At 42.6% G+C, this 12,292-nt stretch overlaps 1 protein-coding gene across 1 annotated transcript in view; it reads left to right on the top strand.

Moving 5' to 3' along the window:
- Positions 1–12,292, top strand: part of LOC102488402 (juxtaposed with another zinc finger protein 1) — a gene marked incomplete at its 3' end in the record, with an annotated part of 369,017 nt that overhangs the window by 244,119 nt on the left and 112,606 nt on the right. The window lies entirely within an intron of this gene.

Raw genomic sequence — 12,292 nt, 5'->3', positions numbered from 1 at the left:
GCTTCCTGAAATAAATGTTTCCCTTGCCTTTGTTAATAATATAATTTTCTAGTTTCCTCTTACCTACGATTCTGTGAAAATATTTCTTTGTTCCTATTTATCTTTAAAAACTTGGAACTTCCAGAGATCAGCAGGTGGGTAAGGTAATGGATTTCCACAAGACCAGCCACAGTTTGAGTCCCAGACCTGGCACCTTGAAAATCATGCTGGGCACATGCATGTGCATGCCCAAAATCTCAAAGGAAATTAAAGAGAGGGGACTGTGGCATGGCCATCCTCCCTGGGGGGGTGATTTTTCACTTTCCCTGTCACCGTGTCTCTTTCTGGAAAGCACATGTGCCCTATAGGAAAAAACTCTCAAAAAAAAAAAGAAAGAAGAAAAGAAAGAAAGAATTTTACACTTAGAGTCATACATTGGCAATCAACACTATAAAACATTATGGGAAAGATTAAGAGTACCATGCTCTCAACTGCTCCTGAAGCTATAGGGCTGCTGCAGTCCCATCGCTGTGGTTGGATTGCCCTTAACGAATGGCAAGTGTGTAGGGTAGGAATACCTAGAAGGTGCTCCGTGTGTTTCTAGAGATGTGGTAGATGTGTTGGGCCATACAAGAACTAACTTCTTCTGTGTTGAGAGTTACACGATGCTTATTTTATATTTTGTTATAATTTTGGCCCAGCCACAATGGCACAGGCAGTAGCGCATTACTGTGCAATACTGGAGCCATAGGGAAAGGCCCTGGGTTTGGTTCCCTGGGTCCACCTGAACTTGCTGGGCAAGTCCTTGGATGCTCCTCTGATCCTGGTTGCCTGGAAGGCTGTGGGGGGTGGGGGTGGGGGGTGGAGGTCGAGATGAGACAAACCCTGTTGGGAATCTATGTGTCTATTTGTCTCTCTCTAAATAAATAAAATTTCTTAAAAGTCCATGTTCCTTTACAGAAGAGATATAATAAAATCACCTTTCAAAGTTAAAGTACTCTTGGCGATTTCAGAGCATTGACACTGCATTTTGTCCTAAGACCCAGTTCTGTGAAACAAGCAAGTTATTTCTACTCAGCAGGCAGCAGACATGGCCTCATACACACACTTTGAAGTCAGACAAACATAGCTTTGAGGCCTTATCTCCTAGTTGTGTGATTTGGGTTTTTCTGAGCCCTGTATTTTCCTTTGGGAAAGTGGGGGCTGGAGGGATATCTTCCCTGAGCATTTTCATGAGAACCACACATGGAAAGCAGCTGGTTCTGTATTGACCCATATTAGGCACTCAGTATAATAATTCTTTATCGTCAGTTAGTATTGCTGCTTGGGAACTATCGATTGTTCACAAACATAGTCCCACCCTGTGAGCACTAAATGCTTTCAGACCTGACTACCTAAAATAATAATAGTAAGAGCTCAGATTTATCAAGGATTTACTATGTGCCAGCCACTGTGCTCTGCGGTATATGTGACTTATCTCTTCTAATCCTCCTAATAACCTCGTAACGTTTAGGAGCTATGAGTCACTGTCTTCCATATCAGGACATCGAGACTCGGGCTGAGAAACTTGCTCAAGTCACACAGTTAGAAAGCAGCAGACCATGCCAGTAACAACCATATTATGTTGCCTGTCTAAAGAAAGTAAAGGCTAATTTATTGTCTTTAGAGAGCAGTAGAAAGTCCAGAGTTGCTGGCCAGTAGTCCTTCCACAGAATCCAGGATTGCCAGGAGCCATCCAGTAGGTGCCAGATAACTGAGCAGGGCCTGGGACTTCCCAGATGCCCAAATTCACACCATCAGCGAGGTGGATCTGCATTACAGCTCAGCGTGCGCCCCTGCTCGTTAACAAGTAGAATGAACACACGGAATCAGAAACAGTGAATCCCCAGCCAGTGAAGAGTTCTGTGGCCCATGAGCTCGAACAGTGTTGGTCTCATGAGACGGTGTGCATGATGCCCTGGTCAGGCAGGCAGAGATCCTCAGGTCACAGTAGGACCCAAAAATGCTAGAACTGAGGCTTGCTTGTGTTTGATGAGTCGCAGGCAGAATGGCGGGTCACTGCATCCAGATGTGCAACCAGCTCTTTTCTCTCTGTGGCTTGCTTTTTCTCTCTCTCTCCCTTTTTTTAAGGCTTCCTTGGGAGATGAGAAGTAATGAAGGTGATTTCTTTTGCCAAGTCCTTGATGAAAGTGGCTTCCAAAATGCAAAACTAATATGCTTGGTTATGGCCTGATCTGCTACTGAGATGAATAATAACAGCACAGGAAACCCACACTGGTTTGGGTCAGTCTGACTTAGAAAATTTTGAACCACAAAACAACACAAGGGATATAGCCTTATTAATTTTAGGAACACACTGTGAAGAAGATCAATGACCAGAAAATACATGGTTCTCTTTAGCAGAAAATAGATATTTTTACATTCAATCATTCTATTGCAGATCAATGGCAGTCACATCCTCTGGAATCTGGTCTACTCAAGAGCTGGGACCTTTTAGGGAGGGTGTATGGGAGGGCAGCCTTCAATGTCCAGCACCTGTTACTTGACAGTTTTTTAATGGTTTTTGCTATAGGACGCATGTACTCACCCGAGAGAGAGACAGAGAAAGACAGTAAGAGGAAAGTGAGAAATCACCCCCCCCAGGGAGGATGCCCATGCTGCAATCCCTCCTCCTCCATTGTCCTGGAGTTTTTGGCATGCATGCATGTGTGTCCTGAATGATTTTCAAGCTGCTGAGTCTGAGACTTGAACCATGGTCAGCCATGTGGGAGTCTAACCACCTTAACCACCGTACCATCTACTGACTCCTATTTTGTATTTTCTTGATTAGGGTGTACTTTTTTTTTAGTTTGGTTTTTTATTTATTTTTTCCCCGAGTGAGATAGTAAGACAGGGTCTTAATGCGGCCATATACCCCCAGCCTCAGCCAGCCCCAGATCATGGGTAAACATGTGCACAACATACTGAGGGAGGTCTTCAGATTCAAGCCTAGAACCTTCCAATGTGGGTAAGCCTCGTGGAGAGTAGTGTTTTACTACCACACTGCTATCTGGCCCTCTGAGGCTTTTTTCTGTATCAACTTTTTCTCTTCTAGAACTCAGGCTTGTGCCAAGTTTCTATTTCAGTCAAGGAAAGAGAAGGAAATCTGATTTTGATGCAGATGGAAGAGATGTCACAGTGTGTGTAGGTTTCAGGTAAACACAATTCATGGTGTCAGATCTGCCCTTTAATTTTTTTTTTCTCTTGGCAAGTAGGGGTGGGATGGGTTACAGGAAAAGAAGAGGAACAAATGGGACCAGATCTGCATTAATAAATATTCAGACTGAGTCCCCCTCTTATGTCAGGGTTCATAGGTGGTGTTATTACTTGTAGTATTGGGTGATGGAAGTTGTGCACATTCTCATTTTTCACTTTAATTGCCTGCCTGAAAAGATCCTGACAGCCTCAAAGGTTACTGCTGGTTGCATTGTTCATAACTCAGAAGTAACGTGCACGTGCAATTTGCTTCATTATTGCACACTAATAACCAATTCTGGACAAAGTCTTAAAGTGACCAGAGGAACCATATCCAGCATGATGATTTCTCTTCTTTCTCCCGTTCTTCAACCATGCCAGTTTAGAGTTAGCCCCAGATGCTGCTATTGTGCAGGTATGGTTATTCTCTGAGTCTTCTTCTGTGAGCTTAGTATGGTACCTTGTTAAAGAGGTTTTTTGGTGTTTGTGTTGTTATCCCAGAAAATAAAGTGAGATATAAAATCCTTCATATTTCAGATTAGAGCTTCAAGTCCAACAAAAAAAAACTTAGGATTCTGGTTGTTTTGTGTGTCAGTTAAGATTTGGTTTGACTTGGGAACCAGCAGTTAGCGTAATGGCTATGTCGCTGGACTCCAACATAGTCGACCACAGTTCGTGTCCCGGACCCGGTGGCTTAAAACTCACACCGGGCACGTGTGTGTGCGTGCCCAAGATCCCGAGAGGAGAATGGAGGAGAAGGGATTGCGGCGTGACCATCCCCCCTGGGGGGTGATTTCTCGCTTTCTGTCTCTATGTCTCTCTCTGTCTGTCTGGCGAGCGCACGCGCCCTACAGTGAAAATCTCTCCAAAAAAAAAAAAAAAAAAGATTTGGTTTGACTTCATGTACCTGAAACCCCTAAATGACAATGACATCGGTAGAAGTGAAGTTCATGTCTCCTACTTTCAGGAAGTCTGGAGATGGTCAGTCCAAGAACTGTGGGGCCTCACACAGTCAGGTACTCAGATTCCTATGGTATTGTGCCACCATATATGACTTACATTTCCAAGGTTATCCTATGTCAAAGTAGATGCCAGAGCTCCAGTCATTCTCCCTGTCAGCCTGAAGGAAAACTACCACAAAGAAAAGCATATGCATTGATAGAGTCTTCCCCAATACCTTGCAAGCTACTGGCCCAGACTTAGTCACATGAGCGTACCTGACTCATGGAACCCTGGGAAAGGAAGTCCTTATTTGAATTTTTTTTTTAATAGCCAGTGTTTTTTGGGGGGGGAGGGGAGAGGTTTTTGCTGTAGGGCGCGTGTGCTCGCCAGAAAGACAGAGAGAGACAGAGAGATTGAAAGCGAGAAATCACCCCCACAGGGGTGAAGGCCATGCCACAATCCCCTCTCCTCCATTCTCCTCTTGGGATCTTGGGCATGCATGCACACGTGCCCGGTGTGAGTTTAAGCCACTGGGTCTGGAACTTGAACCACAGTCGGCTACATGGGAGTTTAGCGACATAGCCATTATACTAACTGCAGGTCCCAATAGCCAGTGCTTTCATGCTTGCCAGAAAGAGTTAGAGAGAGATAGCCCCTTCCCCCCCCCCAACAATGGAGCTTGTCTTGCCACATTCCTTTTTTCTCCATTTTCTCTTCTCATCAGACACATACCCAGCATGTTTTTCAAGCTACCCAGGGCCAGGATTTGAACCACGGTCAGCCACATGGGAGTTGACTTTCTATACACAATGTCGAACTGCTATGCTACAGAGCCAACCCACAAACATAGTCTTTATACCATGTCACCATTTTTCTAAGCATAATGGAAGAAAACGGAGAAAAGGAGTATGGAGTAGCTGCTCATAGTCCCTGACACATATATGTAAGTGTTGAATTCTTAGATCTTCTCTGCATCCTTATATTATTGACAATAAAAGGGAAAAAATTCGGGACCAGCGGTTGGCATAATGCCTATGTCACTGGACTCCCATGTAGTCGACCACGGTTCAAGTCCCTGACCTGGTGGCTTAAACTCACGCCGAGTACATGTGCATACGTGCCCAAGATCCCAAGAGGAGAATGGAGGAGAAGGGATTGCAGCGTGGTCATCCCCCCTGGGGGTGGGGGGTGATTTCTTGCTTTCTGCCTCTCTTTCTGTCGAGCGCATGTGCCCTATAGCAAATCCTCTCCCAAAAAAAAGGGAAAAAGTTCACAGCAGTGCAGATTGTAGTTTCAAACGACTTTATGAACTAAAGAATTGAACAGTAGCTGTACCTAACATGTTGCTGATTTAATCCTCACTTCAACCCTAGCACAAAAGTACTATCCTTGTTATTTACAGATGAAAAAGACCGAGGTGAAGAGAAGTTACAGGACTAGTACTGAACAGGGCAGGTAGACTTGTGAGGAGTTAGTTGCATTATAATTACTAGCAACTGCAGGAAGTGGGAATCAAGCGTTTCAGTGGGAGAGGGTCAGAGTAGTGATCCCCAGAGACTTGGGTACCAGATCATCTAAAAATCTGATGGCAGGTCCAATTTTGACTGCATTCTTGTATTTCCTAGTCTTTTATACTCACTCCCTTGTGAAATTGACCATTCACTTGGTTTCAAATGCAGAACAACTTCTGGATTTTCTTTATCCCCTCTGGAATTCTACTGGGCCCAGTAAGTTCTCAGCCAATACTTGGCTGAGTTATATGATAGTCAAGATTTTAATTGTGGTGTTTGGGGTTTTACTGTATAGCATTATTTTGTTTTGCGGAACGTGCTCTGGGCCTAGTGCCTGATGGAATGTATGGTGTTATGATAGGACTCCATCTGTGTCATGAGTCCTTTATCTCTGTATTCGTTGATCCCAGACGTTTTAGTTCTGTAAAATGTCTTACCACACATCAGAAGCAGACCTCCAGTTTTGGTCTTTCAGACCCTTTTCAACTCTCTAGTTACTTCTTCATTTTTGGTAATGAGATACTATGATCAGAAAAATCTGGTATTTTTATTTCTATGTTTACCAAATATTTCTGTAACCCTGGTTTCTCCCTTACCCTTCACACTACCACCAGTTACTTTTCTAAAACACAGACTCCATTAGCATATACTTTCAAAAGCTCTGCATTCCCTGAAGAATTACAGCTGAGCTCTTCACATATTTTTTCATAGGTAACAAGGTGAGAGTCGGGGTGAAAAAATAAATAAATAAATAACCTGTCGAACTGAAGAGTATGGACTGACGGTGTCATTTTCATAATCTAGGGGCTATCTATTTTACAGTTAGGGGAAGATTCAAGCAATCATCAATGATCATAGGAATTTGATAGGTTGCTAAAGAGTTAGAACCTATCTTAGTCAGAACTGTCTATTTCTGATAACTTTAACCTTCTGGCCATGCCAGGAACAGGGAAGGCTGCATTGTGTTTGTTTGTTTATGAATCAACCTCCTGATGTGCTGTCCAAACAGTTCTTGGTTGAATAATGTTTACTCGTTCACTTGTGGCAGGCAAACTCGGGCTACAAACACAAACATGAATGCTTTTTTAATAGATGGTATTATTGTGCTGCACAGTGTCCCTGACTTTTAGATATTTAACTCATAAAGTTTACGGCAACACTTAACTGCATCTGGATTTCACATTGAATTTGGGAAGGCAAGAATCTCACTGTAATTTGCACTGACTTTCCCGTAATGGAAATTATGGCTTGGGAAAAGTTTCAAATGACGTGTCTATAAACTAAGGAAAAGTTGATCCATTCAAAGGCTGGTTATGTGCAATTGTAGGTTATTTTATTTATTTATTTTTTTTACTTGAAAGGACCATTGCCAACAAGAAATATTTATTTCAGCAGCTGAAATAAACTAGCCATGAATTAAAAGTTGGTCTTTGTAAATTGTTGGTTCAACAAATTCAGTCTTAAAAATGGAGTGAAAGTTGCAACAGAACTCTGCTGGGCTTTCAAGAAAGCCATAAAGATCGTCTTTATGGAGTCCAATGTTAGAACTGAATGGAGGGATGAATCTACTTTGGAGGATGAGCAATCTTTGCAGTGGTCAAACGCTGACCCAACAGGACTTGACACAGGACTTTGGGTTTTGTGTAAGCAGGATTATCACTTAACCTCCCAGGCCTGGATTTGTCTGTTCCTCTACCTTCCTGTGTCTGCCTGCCTCCCTCTTTCTGTCCTCCTTCCCTCTCTCCTTCATTCTTTTCTTCTTTCCTGCCCATTTTCTTTGTTTTGGTATCTTTCATTCACATTCAAGACTTTAATAACTAGTGATTACTGCTTGAGTGTTGCCTCATATTTAATACCAAGACAATAAAAAGCTGAAGAAGGCATAGATGGAGCTTGTTGACGATGGACTTAGCCATAGAAAGATCATTTAATTAGAGGAATTGCCAGATGTTGACATCTGGCAGGCTTTTCTCTGTGCCCATTTAACTGAATCATGGAAGAATCCTCTTGACTGACTGTTGGTGGACTTAGGAGCAGCAAAGGAGACCTAGTTCCATATTAACTTACCCCCACGTTTAGCCCTCTACTCTTCCTCCGGAACACATGGCATGTCCTGCTTCAGTGTCTTCCTTTCAGCTCTGAACCGTCCCCTCCTTTTGCCATATCTGGCACCTCTAAGTCCAGGGCCTCTCAGAGCTACTGCAGGGGTCCATCTCTTGGTTCTGGTTCTCCTGCATGACAGGCACTTGAGGCTGTAGCTTCATCTATTCCCTGAGTCTCTACTCCTGAATGGGTTTCCCACCTTCCAAAATACTGGTTAGAATAACTTGTCTGCTGATGATCTAGTCTTTCTTTTATCCTTAGTGAGTTTTTATTATTCCTTTATTTCCACTTCAGTGGGATGTTGGATGGTGAAGGAAACAAATATCCTTGATGAATGTACCATGTTTAACCAAGAGTCTTCAATTTCTCATTATGAAGTTAATTGATCAGTGTATACATTCAATAGTCATTTGCATCTTCAATGTGCCAGACACTCGGCTGAGTGGTGGAAAGATAAAAGGAGTTGAGTAAGTTCTTCACCTCTGAGAAATGTAGGGGAAAAGTATATACATGATAATGCCCTTCCAGCGGCATAAGTGCAATGGTGATGCTAGGAATAAAGTGGTACAGAGCTCATAGGAGGACGTGGTGTACCCTGCCCAGGATGGAAGTCTATGCTGAGCACTCTGGAACTCTGGAACTTTATAAGTTCAATGACTGGGGGAAGACTGAAAATAGATTGCACCCCCTAATTATTACTGAGTGATTCCAAGGAAAATGGTGTATCCAGCGCAGATCTTCAAAATCACTCATCTGGCCTGTCTAGGGTCTCCCAGCTGTAACCTCCCCTTCCCCACCATCTTCCCATCACATCTTCACAGGCCTCCCACTGTTGCTAGACACATTTAAAAAAGAACCAGCCATTCAGAGGCTGTGGAATTTGAAGAAGGCCTTCTCAACGGGCATGATATCATATCTTGCCTTCACTGCTGCCTCCCCTCCTGCAAATACGTTTCCCATAGCAGCCTTGTTAGTACTGTCCAGAGGCCCTGCAGCTGATTTCTGGCTCACTTAAATTAGAAGCAGGTCTAAATGTATAAAATTCCAGCAGTGCAGACTAGCTAGAGCATAGCCCAGGCACCCATTAATTAGCCTCGGTTTACCCTGAAAATAACCCCAATAGTTTTTGTTTAAGCTTGGAGATGGCATCACAAAAGCTATTCATTAGGAATGTCACAAATCCAGACAGTTGATTGCCATTGACTCCCAGTATTGGGGACAGCAAAATAAATCAACATGGGCCTTACACATTGAACAAGGGACTATTGCCTTTGCTCCATCACATGGCAGTTCTAGTTGCTATTAAGAAAGGTCTGAATGCCACCTTTTCCTTTTCTGCCATCTGCCTGACATTTTTGCTTGCCACTTGGGAAGCACTGGGAACCAGTGCTATGACATGGAGCTCTTTACTATTTAATTGAGTCTATAAAGCCATGACTCACTAAGACCACATGAGCGACAGAAAGCTTCCACTTTGTCCCTATGTCTGTTGTTACATAGCCAAGTTCCTATTATAGAGCTGTACATTCTAAGTATTACCCTGAGACAGTAATCATATGCATGTTGCTGTCTACTTTAGAGGATGCTGTGTTTTGGAAACTTTGAAGTAAGCTAATAGGTTTTATTATTTCAATATTTTAAAATACATTCTAATATTTAAATTTTGTTAGCATCAGTCAACTTGAAGTCTGGAAGTATGCAAGAGAGGGAGTATGCAGTGGTGGTCTGAGGTAGAACACAGCGTCATGGTCTTTGTCAGTGCTATGCTCTGCTTCTAGTCTGCCCTGCTGAAAACGTTTGAGTTTAACTTCCTGTTACTTCTCGTCCATATAAAAGAGGTAGTGTTGTGTGTGGCCGTAGATGGCCCCATTATAGAAATGCTTATTCTTTTGCCAAATTGTGAGCTACGGAGTGTTGTGTGGCTATGAAAAATTCAAGTACTTCTATCCCACAGACCATTTGCTGAGGCGGATTATATCTCTGGGCAATTGTAACCAATGTTCCTGCTCCTCATGTTTATCGGCATCATAAACAAGCAGGCCAGACAAATATCTGGGACATGGTGTGCGACGGCTATCTTGTTTTATATTATATTCCATATTGTAGCGACTTACGCAGGAAGAAAAAGGAAATCTCCAGATTGTGTGGCACATACTGTAAGGAAGTTCTTTTCATGGAATTGAGTAATATCTAATTGATAGCGTTACTTTCTCCAGTTCGCTCTGATAATGGTTCAGAATCCTCACGAGAAGCATGTCATCGTGCAGTGCCTGTAGGGACCATCCTGCCGCAAAATGCCTGGTCTCTCATCTCTCTATTCTTTCCTATAGAGAGTGTTGAGCATCAGACAGTTACATTTCAGTCAGGGAGGAAGGAATAATGAAGGCAGCTATTATACTTTCACTGAATGTGGAGTGCTCAACAGCGTAATTAAATCCATAAAATGGTGAGTCATGATCACCATGCAGCAGCCAGCCAGGAAGCGAGTGATGGGACCAATGTTTATTTGTGACCAGCAGCTGAAGCCGTTCCTCCAGGAGCACTTGGGCAGGCCTCTCCTGATTTGTGGCACCAACAGCCTAATTTGGATGGAGGAACTCAAAGCTTAAATAGATGTTGTGAAGGTTGCCTGAGGAAACATTTCATCTGAAAAAGGGGTGTTAGGCCTGATGGATGGCTGTCAAAGTCCTTGTTGGTTACCAGAGTTTCCATTGTAGGAAAAGAGGAGAATCAGGCTTTAGGTGCTTCAAGATGGCCATTTTGTCATGGAGAGGGAGGCATTTGGAAGTTCCCAGTGTCAGTTTACCACTTAGAATTTGAAGGTATGTGAGCATAAAGTCTAGCACAGGATATGGAAAATGGTGAAGGAAAGTTTAAAAAAAAAAAGAAGTAAGAAAGTTCAAAATCCTGCTTTGCAAATAGAATGCTGAACATTTTTTCTTTATGAAACAAGATTACAAGATTATATCAGAGTCAGGGACTCTATCAGAGAACTGTAGAATGTTGTATAAGGTACTTCTTACCCCTTCCCCAAAGAGAGATTAGAACTTAAACAAGGAAAGAAAATATAAACATTTATGTAGGTATACCTACACACACACAAATGAGAATAAAATAAAAATCAAGGTAGCTTAGAGAAATATTTCAAAAATTATATAATGTAGAAATAAAGGAAAGGATTAGAAGATGATTTAAGGAAATAATATTAGGTTGGGGCCAGTTACAGGAATAAAGGCAAAAACAAAAGATACTATAAAAATGCTGACCGCTTAACTGTTTTCCATTCGTACACAAATTTTATAATCAGAATAGTGCTCTTTCTTTCAAAGTAATATACTTGATGTAATCATGCACCGCATGTCTCTTTGAAGGAACATAGTCCATGAATCCAATTTAGGCCCCTGCCCCAAAAGCATCCATCAGTACCAAAATTTGAGGTGAAGCCATGTTGTGAGCACTTGAGAAATTTTCTGCAAAGACATTTGCGATCATTGCCTTGTTCTTTCTTATCTCCAGCCTTTCTTTTCATTCTCATGGTTTCTATCTCATGGTTTCATTCTCATGGTTGGTTTGTTTGTTTTTTCATCTCATTAGGCATCTAGAAAAACCTTGCAGGAGCGGTATGGCCATCACCATTTGCACACATAGCCTGCCCAGCATTCTAATAGGTCATTTCTTTGGACAGACCCCTTCACCTGTTGGACATTGTTCTATGGACTCCTCTCCTGCAAGTGCATGCCTCTCAGAACCATGGCTGTGCAGCAAGCTTGGGTTACAGCAAGCGTGGACAAGTATCAGTTAGGGTTGTATCTGAAAATGGTTTCCCCTTGAAGAGTGATTTCCCTGTCTCAGAGAACCACTCATTTTATCTAGAGGCCAGGAATCGAGGAGTAGCCTCAGTTGCATATGTAATCATTGTTGGAAGAGGAGGAGATGCTGAGTTGCTGATCTGTTCCCGTTTGTGCTGCCAAAACCTTGAGACCCGACTCGATGGAGCCATTCAGAGAATCTTTGTCTCGTTTCAAAATTTGGCTTTCAAGGACCCGCAATGGCAAAAACCCAGGAAGCAGAATTTCTGAATAGTACGTCCCTGAAATTCTTGGCACAAAAGAAACAATCAAGAGAACACGAGATTCTTAACCTTAACAACTAAGAATAAAACTGGCACTGCTGTCCGGCGTTAGTCTGGGAGGCGAAAGCATTGTGAATCGGTTTTTATACTATCATCATTACCACCCGTGTTCTCTCCTCTGTGTCTACTCCCTCCCCCATCACCTGTTAATGCACTTGGAGTTAGTACATGGATCTCCCAGCTACCACATGCACCGAACACTTCCCGTGCAAAGGTGCTTGAACAACATCTGTCATTACATCAAAGAAGGTGTTGCTGCCAAGTGCACCTGGGAGATTTCTAATAATGAGATAGCTTTTAAATGAGGTTATAATGAAAAGAAATCTCTGTGCAATGTCTGCACCTTTTTCTAAGAACCCAGAAGGGTGTGCTCGTTTTCCTCCCTTCATGT

This window comes from Tupaia chinensis, unplaced genomic scaffold, assembly GCF_000334495.1.
Source record: "Tupaia chinensis unplaced genomic scaffold, TupChi_1.0 Scaffold144731_1, whole genome shotgun sequence".
NCBI classification, from domain to species: domain Eukaryota; kingdom Metazoa; phylum Chordata; class Mammalia; order Scandentia; family Tupaiidae; genus Tupaia; species Tupaia belangeri.
This window is presented reverse-complemented; position numbering and strand designations above follow the sequence as displayed.